We start from the raw sequence: 10,165 nt of genomic DNA, 5'->3' as shown, positions 1-10,165 counted from the left end.
TCTCTCTCTCTCCTCTTCTCTTCTCTCTCTCTCTCTCTCTCTCTCTCTCTCGCTCTCTCTCTCTCTCTCTCTCTCTCTCTCTCTCTCTCTCTCTCTCTCTCCTCTCTCTCCTCCCTCCCTCCCTCTCTCCCTCTCCCCGTCTTTTCTCTCTCTCCTCCCCGTCTCTCTCTCTCTCTCTCTCTCTCTCTCTCTCTCTCTCTTTGACTTCCACGCTGTTTATAGGTCTGTCTATCCGTCCTACTATCAATCTTTGTCTATATATCTGTCTGTTAATCGCTAACACCGAGGCTTTAATCATTATTATTATAGTTGTTATTAGTAGTAGTACGAGCAGTAGTAAGAGCATCAGGAACACCATCATTATCATTATTAATGTTTCTATCCTTTCTATGATTATGATCAAGATATCATTTTCATTATTCTCAATATTATCCTTATCATTACGTCCATTGTCTTATCATTCTTCTTTCTCAACACCTGTTCAAAAATTATACCCCTTAGGTACGCCACTGGGATATATGGTCTTTTTTTTTTTTTTTTTTTTTTTTAATAGGGTTCCTTTTAATTTTCACTTTCTGTAGCTTCCTCCTTCCCTTCCCGTCTTTTCTTCACGTAAAACCCCCGGATAGAACGGAAACCTCTTTACCGTTCCCTGCGAGAGCCAGCAGGATGCTTTCTCACTCTCTCACGCTCATGCAAATCCCTTACACAGAGCTGAAGCCTCTTTGTTTGCACCGAGAGCCAGGGCGTTTCTCCACTCCTTTCTGCATGCGATACCTTGCCAAGCAGAGCCGAAAAAAAATGTTTGTGGCCTACGAAAAGCCCCAAGACTATAGAGACACGTTTATGATGTAAGAATATAATCTAAAATATGTAATGATATAATCTACTAATCAGTAACACCGTAATCCAAAGCCTTCGCGAGAGCCCGGGACGTCCGAGGAGGACCTGAGGCCCCGCGGGCGTTTGAAGGTGGCGCGGCCGGCGCGGGCGGGCGCGGGCGGGCGCGGGCGGGCGCGGGCGGGCGCGGGCGGGCGAGGAGCGAGACGGCGTAAACAAGGCCTGACGTGGACGGGGAGCGGGCCGGCCAGGAGCTCCTTGTTTCGCTGAATTACACTGAATTACTCTCCTTTCAGGGACACGGCGGGTGACTGGGTGGATGTGTGAGTCTGAGGGGGAGCGGAGGTGACGAGCAGGTGTTGGTCCGGGCTGTGGGTGCGAGGGAGGGAGGGAAGAACGGCGGCGGGGTGACTCTGGGGCTCCTTGGGGGTCAGAGGGATGCTGCTCTCGGGGGTCAGAGGGATGCTGCTCTCGGTCAGGAGGCGATGCTGCCTGCATTACTCGGGGCGGCGGGGAGGGGCAGCAGGGGTGCCTGAGGCTGGACCAAAGTATGGCAGGGCCTCTTAGGTGAAGAGTGCGTTCGCTGTGTCTTGTGAAGGGGGTAGAGTCCACTCATGGGGCAGATTCACCACTTTGTAGGTCCCATTTCGAAAAGAAAGGAAGATTTTAGAAGTCCATTCATTTTCAAGACTTCAATACCATAATTACCTTTTCCTACTTCATGCACTGGACTGCCATTTTAGGGCTAATGTAAAAATGACTCGGATGACTTATAGCACTGGAAACAATTTGGGATTCCCTTCTAAACTAATTGAGCGCAGTGATGCAATTGTGCAACCTTTGCATTAAGAGGCTAGAGAATTGAGTGATTGAAGGAAGCAGCATTTGCATATTGCCAGTATTAAATTAAACTTAAATTGATTATACCCTGAAGCAAGAGCAGTACTGAAGTTTGACAGCCATATAGCAAACCCTCTGTGAAAATCGCATCTAAGTATATGGGCAAAGCAATTTTATTTGAATCACTGATAATTGTTTTCTTTAGATATTCCTCTGGTTGGTGTAATGAAATATGAAAAGATCCATGCAGGAATATAACAGAGAAGTGTTTTTGAATGAACCAAAGTACTCCTTAGAAAAGTGTACTTGGGGAACGCATACCGATCAAACATTTTTGTGAGGCCAAGAGCTGAAGTTCTAGAGGGCCGTATGTGGTTTATTTCATTCAGGTCTTTTATTTAAACGGCATTATTTGTGATTTTAAGTTGAGAATATCATCTCTTGTTTTTGTCACTATTTTTTACTTTACACTTACCTCACAGTGTATCTACCTCACTATGCCTGGCCAAATTTCTGTAGAATTTTATTATATGAATCACAGCTTTCACAGACAAGATACTGTGTTGTTTTATTCGCTTTGATGTGATTAAAACTATTTTTTTTTTTTTTCCATTACAATCTCTTCTTATTTATCATAGCAACCCACTAAAACCATTCAACACAGTTTTAGAACTTATACCAAAAAAATATTATCGGCTGGAGGGGGTGGTGTATAGAAATTACTTTGTGTGCCCATGATATCTTTTTATATAGAAATCTAGCATAAAAGCTGTAGGACGTGTCACAAAAATTACCCGCGTAACAGTTGTGGATGTTGGCATTTCAAATGACAAATAACCCCCATGTATATTCAGGATTGAGCTGATTGTAAATCTAAATGCTATGTCAATACTTGTGCAGTATGGTATTGTATACCGTACTGCACAGGTTCCTATAACATGGATGCACCAACCCATCCATCCCTCCATCTATCTGTCTGTCTATCTACCTATCTATTTATCTGCCTATCTTATCCATCCATCCACCCTCCCATCCATCCATTCACCCACCCATTCATCCAGCCACCATTCATCCATCCAGCCATTCTCCAGCCAGCCATTCATCCATCCATCCATCCATTCATTCACCCATTCCTTCATTCACTCATTCATCCATCCATTCCTTCCTTCATTCATTCACTCATTCCTCCATTCACTCATTCATCCAGCCAGCCAGCCAGCCAGCCAGCCATTCACCCCAGCCAGCCAGCCAGCCAGCCATTAATTCATCCATCCATCCATCCATGTATGCTACACCCATCAATTAAGTAATTCATCCACCCCACCCAGTCACCGCCCCTCCAACCCATCCACCCATCCACCTGTTCAGCCATACTTCCATCTATCCATCAGCCCATCATTCACTGATTCATCCACCTATCCACCCAACAAGCCACCCTTCAACTCATCCACTCTTCCTCACCTCACCTATTCATCCTCCCGCTATGGATCCATCCATCTGTCCAACTGTCCACTCGTCAACTACTTATCCATCCATCCATCCATCTATCCATTTATCTCTGTCCACCATCAATTTATCCTTCCACCCATTCATCCATCTCTATTGATCCATCAATTCATCCATCGATCTATCCTGCCACTTACCCACTCATTTATTCGTAAACCCTCCCTTCACTCATTCTATCCATCCAACTGTTCGTTCACGCACCCACCCTCCTTCCTATCCGTCCGTCCACCTCAGATCTATTCAGAATAAGTGGTATCTTTTTTCTCATACCTCCCATTTCATCATCTGCATGTCAATGTATCAGTGTCTCCAGGTGCAATTACTAACCCCCTCCCCCCTCCCCCCCACCCACACACACCACTCCACTGTCAAATTACTCCATATTATCTCATAAACCTGTCCAATTATATTTAATTATGGTATATAACATATGCAACAAGGGTGTGCCTGTCACTTTCAAAACCACTGATTCAAAGTGATAATGTGAGGTTACAGTGTTTCAGTGGGAAGAAATGGTATTATGTGTACTATTGTGGTTAATGAGTAACTTCTGATTGGGAATTTTGATATGGTTATGTGAGGCATTGTGTCGGAAAGCCAACGAATTTCGTAATTTTGTGTCATTTGTTATATTTTAAATGATATGACACATAAGTAAAGAAAGGTAATGTTAGTGGCTTCTTTGTTTTTTTCATTTTTAAATATATGTTCATTTACTTTTTTTTTATGACAAAATTCAAATGATTGTTCAAGGAAAATCAGTATTAACTTTTATTTTTCATTTGCTTACAGATAGCTGTTTAGGTTTACCCAAACAAGCCAGATGCCAAAGATTGCAGAAATGTCGCACAGCAAGCAGCTCATAGACTTTTTAGTGTATTTAATACTTTTAGGATCAACAATATTTGTTAATAAGGTAAGTTCTCTTGTTTTCTTTTTCTCTGATTTTAACTCTCTTGACAAAATAGTTGTTTGTTTCCAAATGTAATGTTGTTTATTTTAGCAAATGGTAATACGTTGTGATTTTTTTTTTTTGTCATAAACAGCTATTCAGTTTGCTTGAAGTAGATCACCATTTATTATTTTAGTATTTGTAGTTTGACTAATCTAATACATTTGCCATTTTCCATGTATTTGTCTTAGACTAACATTTTTTCTTTTACATGTGTGTATCTTTGCAGTATGTGCTATCAGTCTTAAACTTTACTTACCCTACGATCTTCCAAGGATGGCAGACGTTGGTGGGTGGTATTTTGTTGCGAATTCTTCTCTCAAACAAATGCCTCAGTGTGTCCTCCACAGACCTGGACAAAGCAGGGTTCATTTCTCTGTTGCCGTCATTTTTGTTCTTCTCAGCCGTATTGTTGCAAGTTCAAAAGCGCTTGCAAACTTGTGAGTTCCTATTGGTATTTAGTTCATTGAAGCAACAGGACATTTTGTTATCCTTTATCACATGTATATGTTTTTAAAGCTTTTTAGTAATGGATTTTGTTTAGATGTATTTTATGTGTGTTTGTGTGCACATGTGTGTGTGTACTTGCCTGGCTACATACCTTCATATGTTCCTGTGTATGTGTGTTTGTGTGTGTATGTAGATAGATAGATAGATAGACAGATAGATAGTAAATACATTGATGCTTAGATACATAAATAAGTAGTAGATTTATAAGACTGCATGTTATTACATATGGCTACTAAAATTTACACATAATTCAAGTTGAGAAGTGCAACTTTAATTCTTGGAAACAGTGAAATGCAGTGAAATATTCAGTAGTTATACTCAACTACTGAAATTTTCTTCAGATTTAGGATTTGTTTTCTCAGTGTAGTCATCTGTAGTCTTATTGATCAATTTATGCATTTCGATTCCTTTAGAATCAGTTTGGATTTTAAGCAGAAGCTCCTAGCTCAGAAATTCAGTTTAGTAAAGCAAAGGAGGTATGCAAACTTGAGTGATCTGCTTTGCAGTAATGTGTATGCAACTCATGTGTTATGTTTTACTTCTTAACAGTTTTATATGGTGTGTAAGATTATTTATTTTACCACATGATTTTGTATATTTGTTTTCCTGTAATGACAGCTGGTATTCTCATGTGTTAACTGAACCTTTAAAAAACATTGTCGTGGTGTTGACCACACTTATTACATTTCTACTTGATGTGGTTATCTGGAGAATCTTACTTTCTTGTATAATTTATTTGAGATAAAAAATAAATGAAAGTGAACTATATACTGTAAAGCAGAGCTTTTTACAAGTATTCTTCAGATAGTCTTTTTTCTTTTCTTTTCTTTTTCTTTCATATAGAAATAGGGAGCATATAATACACTGGTGAGTCCTGCAGTATATACATTTCTCTCATAGAGTGTGCCAATGTTCCTCTGTCTGCAAACACCCTGGGGATCCATGCTGTACCTTATGGAGATAATACCAAGTGGAGGGGCAGGTAGCTCTTGGGGCCAGTCTCATCACCATTGGAACAGCTGTTGCAGCTGTCCTGGCTGACATTGACATGACGGTAGGAGATTTTGCATGATATATATTATGTAAACTTTAATGTTTAGGATAAAGCTATTTTTCTCTTTTGATGTGTGATTTATTTTTTCTTCACTGTATCTTATTTTTACAACTCCTTTCTTATATGTGTTCTCCTTGACTACACGTCTAGAGGATTTGATGTGAGAGGATGATGCTACCCTTGAATAAGAAGGGAGTTATAACATTTTTGGAAATTATCTAGAATAAGATTACTTTGTTGAGTCACCAGAAACAAGCTATAGAGTCTTGGGTACCTTTCATGTCTTAATAACAAAGGCCATGTTGTGCTGAAAGTTTGCTGTGGTGATCACAGTGTGTGAAAGAGCTCATTGATGCCACTGGTCAATGGAAAGCATTATATTATATCATCTGTGAGAGGCAAAAAATCACTGAGTCTGAAGTGAGCTGTGGACATCATAAATATAATACTATTATTTAGTAGTACCATGTCAGTAGGTCACATATAATAAAGTGCAATACCTATTAAATCTAGATATTAGCTGTTTCAAAATTTTTCACCTATTCTGCCAGGAAGCATACACTATGTTTTTGTCTTATGCTTTTCTCCTTCCTCTTGCTATTCCCTTCCCCTACCCCATCCTCCTCCCTCTCCCCTCTCTTCTCCTAACAGATTTTTTAATATACTAATGTTTTGAATTTAGTTTTCAGATTCACCTTATTTCTGATGATGGTGCATCTTGCATGTGTAGCAGTACAAACCCTTCATTCCAAGATTGCTGATGCTCGATACACAGCCGTTGACCGACTCTACTTCTCCTATGTTTTCAGGTAAGTATTTTTGTTGAAAGGATGAAAGAAAAGAGGATAATAGGATGTGTAATTAATAAATTTCTTTTTATGAGAGTTGCTTCATTTCGGATATGATTTATCGTATTGGAGTCATGAAACCCCTTGCCTTGTGAATTTATGTACAATCCTCCCCCTTTTCCACAATCTGTCACAATTGCCTTAGAGTAGTATGATGCTTTCTTGATATAAGGTACAGCCTCTTTCAAAACACACGAAAGCTATTCCTAAGAACGGATTTATTTTCTTTTACAGTGTTGTTGTGTTGGCGCCTGCATCACTGTACCTCGAGAGGCTTTTGAAGTTCTGCGCTTTCCCCATGCAGTGCGTTATGATTTCTATGCTGGTTGCCTTTCTCTCAGGAGTTTTGGGCCTGTTTCCTCAATCTCACATTGATGAAGGTAAAAAAAAATCTGAAAGGTATATAGATAAATGGATGGATGAAGACCAAAAGATAGATAGATTGATAGTTATTTTTTTAGATAAATAGATGGATAGATAGACAGATGGATGGATAGATAAGTAGATAGATAGATAGAGAGATAGACTAATAGATGGATAACTACAAGGATGGATAGATGAATTGATGGATAAAGGAATTGACTGATAATTAGAGAGATTAATAAATGTATATCTAGATACATAGTTAGAGCATATGTACATATTCACTAGGAAATAGGGCAGGGGAATCCCCCCCCCCCCAAGTGAAATGGAAAACTTTACAGGTTATATTATTCACCCATCTTTGCAGAAAGTGGTGTTTATCACACACTTTTTGACTTTTAGTGCCATCACTTTCTACTTCTGCTTAGGATCATAAACCCTTTGTGTAGGCCCATACAGTTCTTTAGTCTATAGAGTTCTTAGGCCAGTAGAGTTCTTAGGTCTATAGAGTTCTTAGGTCTAAAAGTTCATAGCTCTATTCAGTTCTACATCAGTAAGAACTGATACCAAAGTCACCACAGTAAGAGTCAACAAATGGGCATATATAGCAGACCACTAAACAGACCCTCTCCTCACTTCAGTAGGTCAAATTGAAGATAAAAGGTTGAAATGATAGGCCTTCTCACTCACTCATTTGCAGTCTCACAGGTCAGTCTGACAAAGACAGTCTGGAAATGTCCGGAGTGTCAGAGCTCTTCCTTGGCTTCAGTCCGCACTGTCCCCAGAAAGTTCTCTGTCCTGTATTCCTTCTTTATCGCATCAAGCCTTTTGTAATTTCACTGTCAGTTATGAACTTAAGCTTCAAGAATATTACATGTGTAATCACCCAACGATACCAGAAACTTTTGTAAATATGTGTTTAAAGATATTAATAAGTCAGAGAGGTAAAGATTGATATGTCAGAGATTTTTAAAAGTGATACTGTGTATGAGGAAGTAAGAAGTTTATGTATGCCAACCATTTTAATCTTTCTTAACAGGTCAAGCGATATCCTCTCTTCTCAGTCTCGATCCAGTTGGACGATTACTTACTTCTGTGCTGGCTCTAGCACATTCCCTGATGTGACTACTAGTATGGTCAACGTCCTAGTGTGCATCAACCTAATATCTGCTGTGTTTGTGCCGGTCCCAGTCCCAAAGGATGAAGATGAAACGGAGGAATCTGTGGACCTGTTACGGGAAGGCGTTTGAAGCGTGATGAGGGTACAGTCATGTTCGAGGGGCTGCTTTTGGATACTTTTGTTATACAATGGTTTTTATTTAGAATATAAAAAAGAAATAAAGTGAATTTTTTTAAGTGCTAATTTATTTTTAGAGTTTTCTCTTATATAGTCATATTTTACCAATTATTTAGATTTAATATCAATATGATATTTTTATATTATAGACAATGAAAATGTGCTGTGGTAATTTAATGCGACATAGGATGAAGACAGTGAAGCAAACATGTGAGCATATCATCTCATCTTTGTTAATGATCATTGCATCATCATCACCTAGTGATATGAAGCTTTATGTCTTCCTTTCTGTCCCTATACCAAACTTTTACATTTTGTGTGAATGCAGAAATATGAAATAGGCTTGAGTTTGGTCTGTGATTATGTATTGATTGGTTTAGTGCCTACGTTTTGGATGAAATTCAGGAACTGGTATATAACACATGACCGTAATTCTGACGGTAAATTTCATTAACTTAACCCGTGCTCTGTGAGAGCAATATTTAATTGTCTGGTGCTGCAGTGAAGGAATCTTTATAAGATTCAATCATTATTACAAAGAGAAGTTTTCCAAGGATTTCAGTATACCTCACTGTACGGAAATATAGATATCAAATTTCATTAATATCTAATTTGGAGTAGAAAGTGACTTATTATAGATCATTTTCATGTCATAATCTCTTAGTAATTTGCAAAGCCTATCCCCCATGAATGCTAGGTTTTGAAAATAGTACTTTGTTCATAATTTTTCTTGTTACCATTAGAAATCATAAAATTTTCAGTGAGTCCCAGACTGTCTGTTATTTCAGTGTTGTATTTATTGCTTTAAAAGGGAACACTCGTGGTCCTCTTTCTTCCTCTTTATACCAAAATGTTTACAGGCAAGTAACGTCAGTAAAAATGATTGAAATGTTTTTTTGATTTTCCTAATGTCTTACGAATCTAAGTAAAGTAAACTGAAAGGATTTTATTATAACACCCAAGATGAGTTTCCTCGTACAAGGTAATACTGTGCTGTTGAAACCTGGAGTTGGTGGTTGTACACCAGTGACCAACAAGTCCCTTGTAAAGCTTGCTGCAAACGCATCTAGTCAAAGCATACTATAAAATGAAGCTAAATCTGCTCCCATTAAAAAAAAGGTAATGTTTTTATTATGCCTCATCCTAGGTATTCCCGTTAATTTTACAGTGATTAGTAGAAGTTAGTTTCCTGTAGTTCACTAACAGTTTACCAAACCATACATATCATGTTCAGACTGCCTTGTATAAGGTTCACTGTTATATGCCTCCATAACGCCTCTAAAATTCGGGAGAGGCCAACTTGTACAATGTATCTTACATTTTTATTCATATATAGTTGATCTTTTTTGTGTTCTACAGTAGGTACAATGCAAATTAATTGAGACACTTGACAACCCTATTGTTTTGTAATAGCATTTGTGAAACATCAAGTTGCTGTTTGTTTATAATTTCTCCATGTGCTGAAGGAATGAAGACTATTAATGTTGCAAATGAATACATGTGTAATGGTATATACTGTATTTAGCACTGTAAGTGTACTGCTTTGCTGAGGAATTTTACATTAGTTAGTTAAAGAATCCTTATTTTGTGCTTCTTACCGATAAAATCAGTTAAAAATAAAGTACATAGAAAGTTAGACATCAGCTAAAAAATTCACTCATACTGCTCATACCTCAACCATAATATACCATTATTTTAACCAAAAAATAATCTGGAAGCCCCCTTGACAATGACAGTAAAAAAAAAATCATTACAAATGACAGAAAGAGTAAGGTATGAAAAGTAGCAAACTGTAGTACACATTCCCTGCATTATTAGCACTCCAGAGAAGTCCCTTCCTCTACTAAAAGTCTAGTTGGAATATACATTCAACATGACTGAGTGTTCTTTGCAAATCTAACTGAACTGGAACTGATTCATCATATCTCAGCTCTTCTGGGACTGAGTCGAAAACC

At 38.4% G+C, this 10,165-nt stretch overlaps 1 pseudogene; it reads left to right on the top strand.

Annotated features, from left to right (window-relative positions):
- Positions 1–1,035: 1,035 nt before the first annotated feature.
- On the top strand, positions 1,036–8,551 carry LOC119597974 (annotated as a pseudogene).
- The last annotated feature ends 1,614 nt before the right edge of the window (positions 8,552–10,165 follow it).

The sequence above is a fragment of the Penaeus monodon genome, chromosome 40, assembly GCF_015228065.2.
Source record: "Penaeus monodon isolate SGIC_2016 chromosome 40, NSTDA_Pmon_1, whole genome shotgun sequence".
In the NCBI taxonomy this organism is placed as follows: Eukaryota; Metazoa; Arthropoda; class Malacostraca; order Decapoda; family Penaeidae; genus Penaeus; species Penaeus monodon.
Note: the sequence above shows the minus strand (reverse complement) of the source record. Positions and strands in the feature narration are given on the sequence as shown.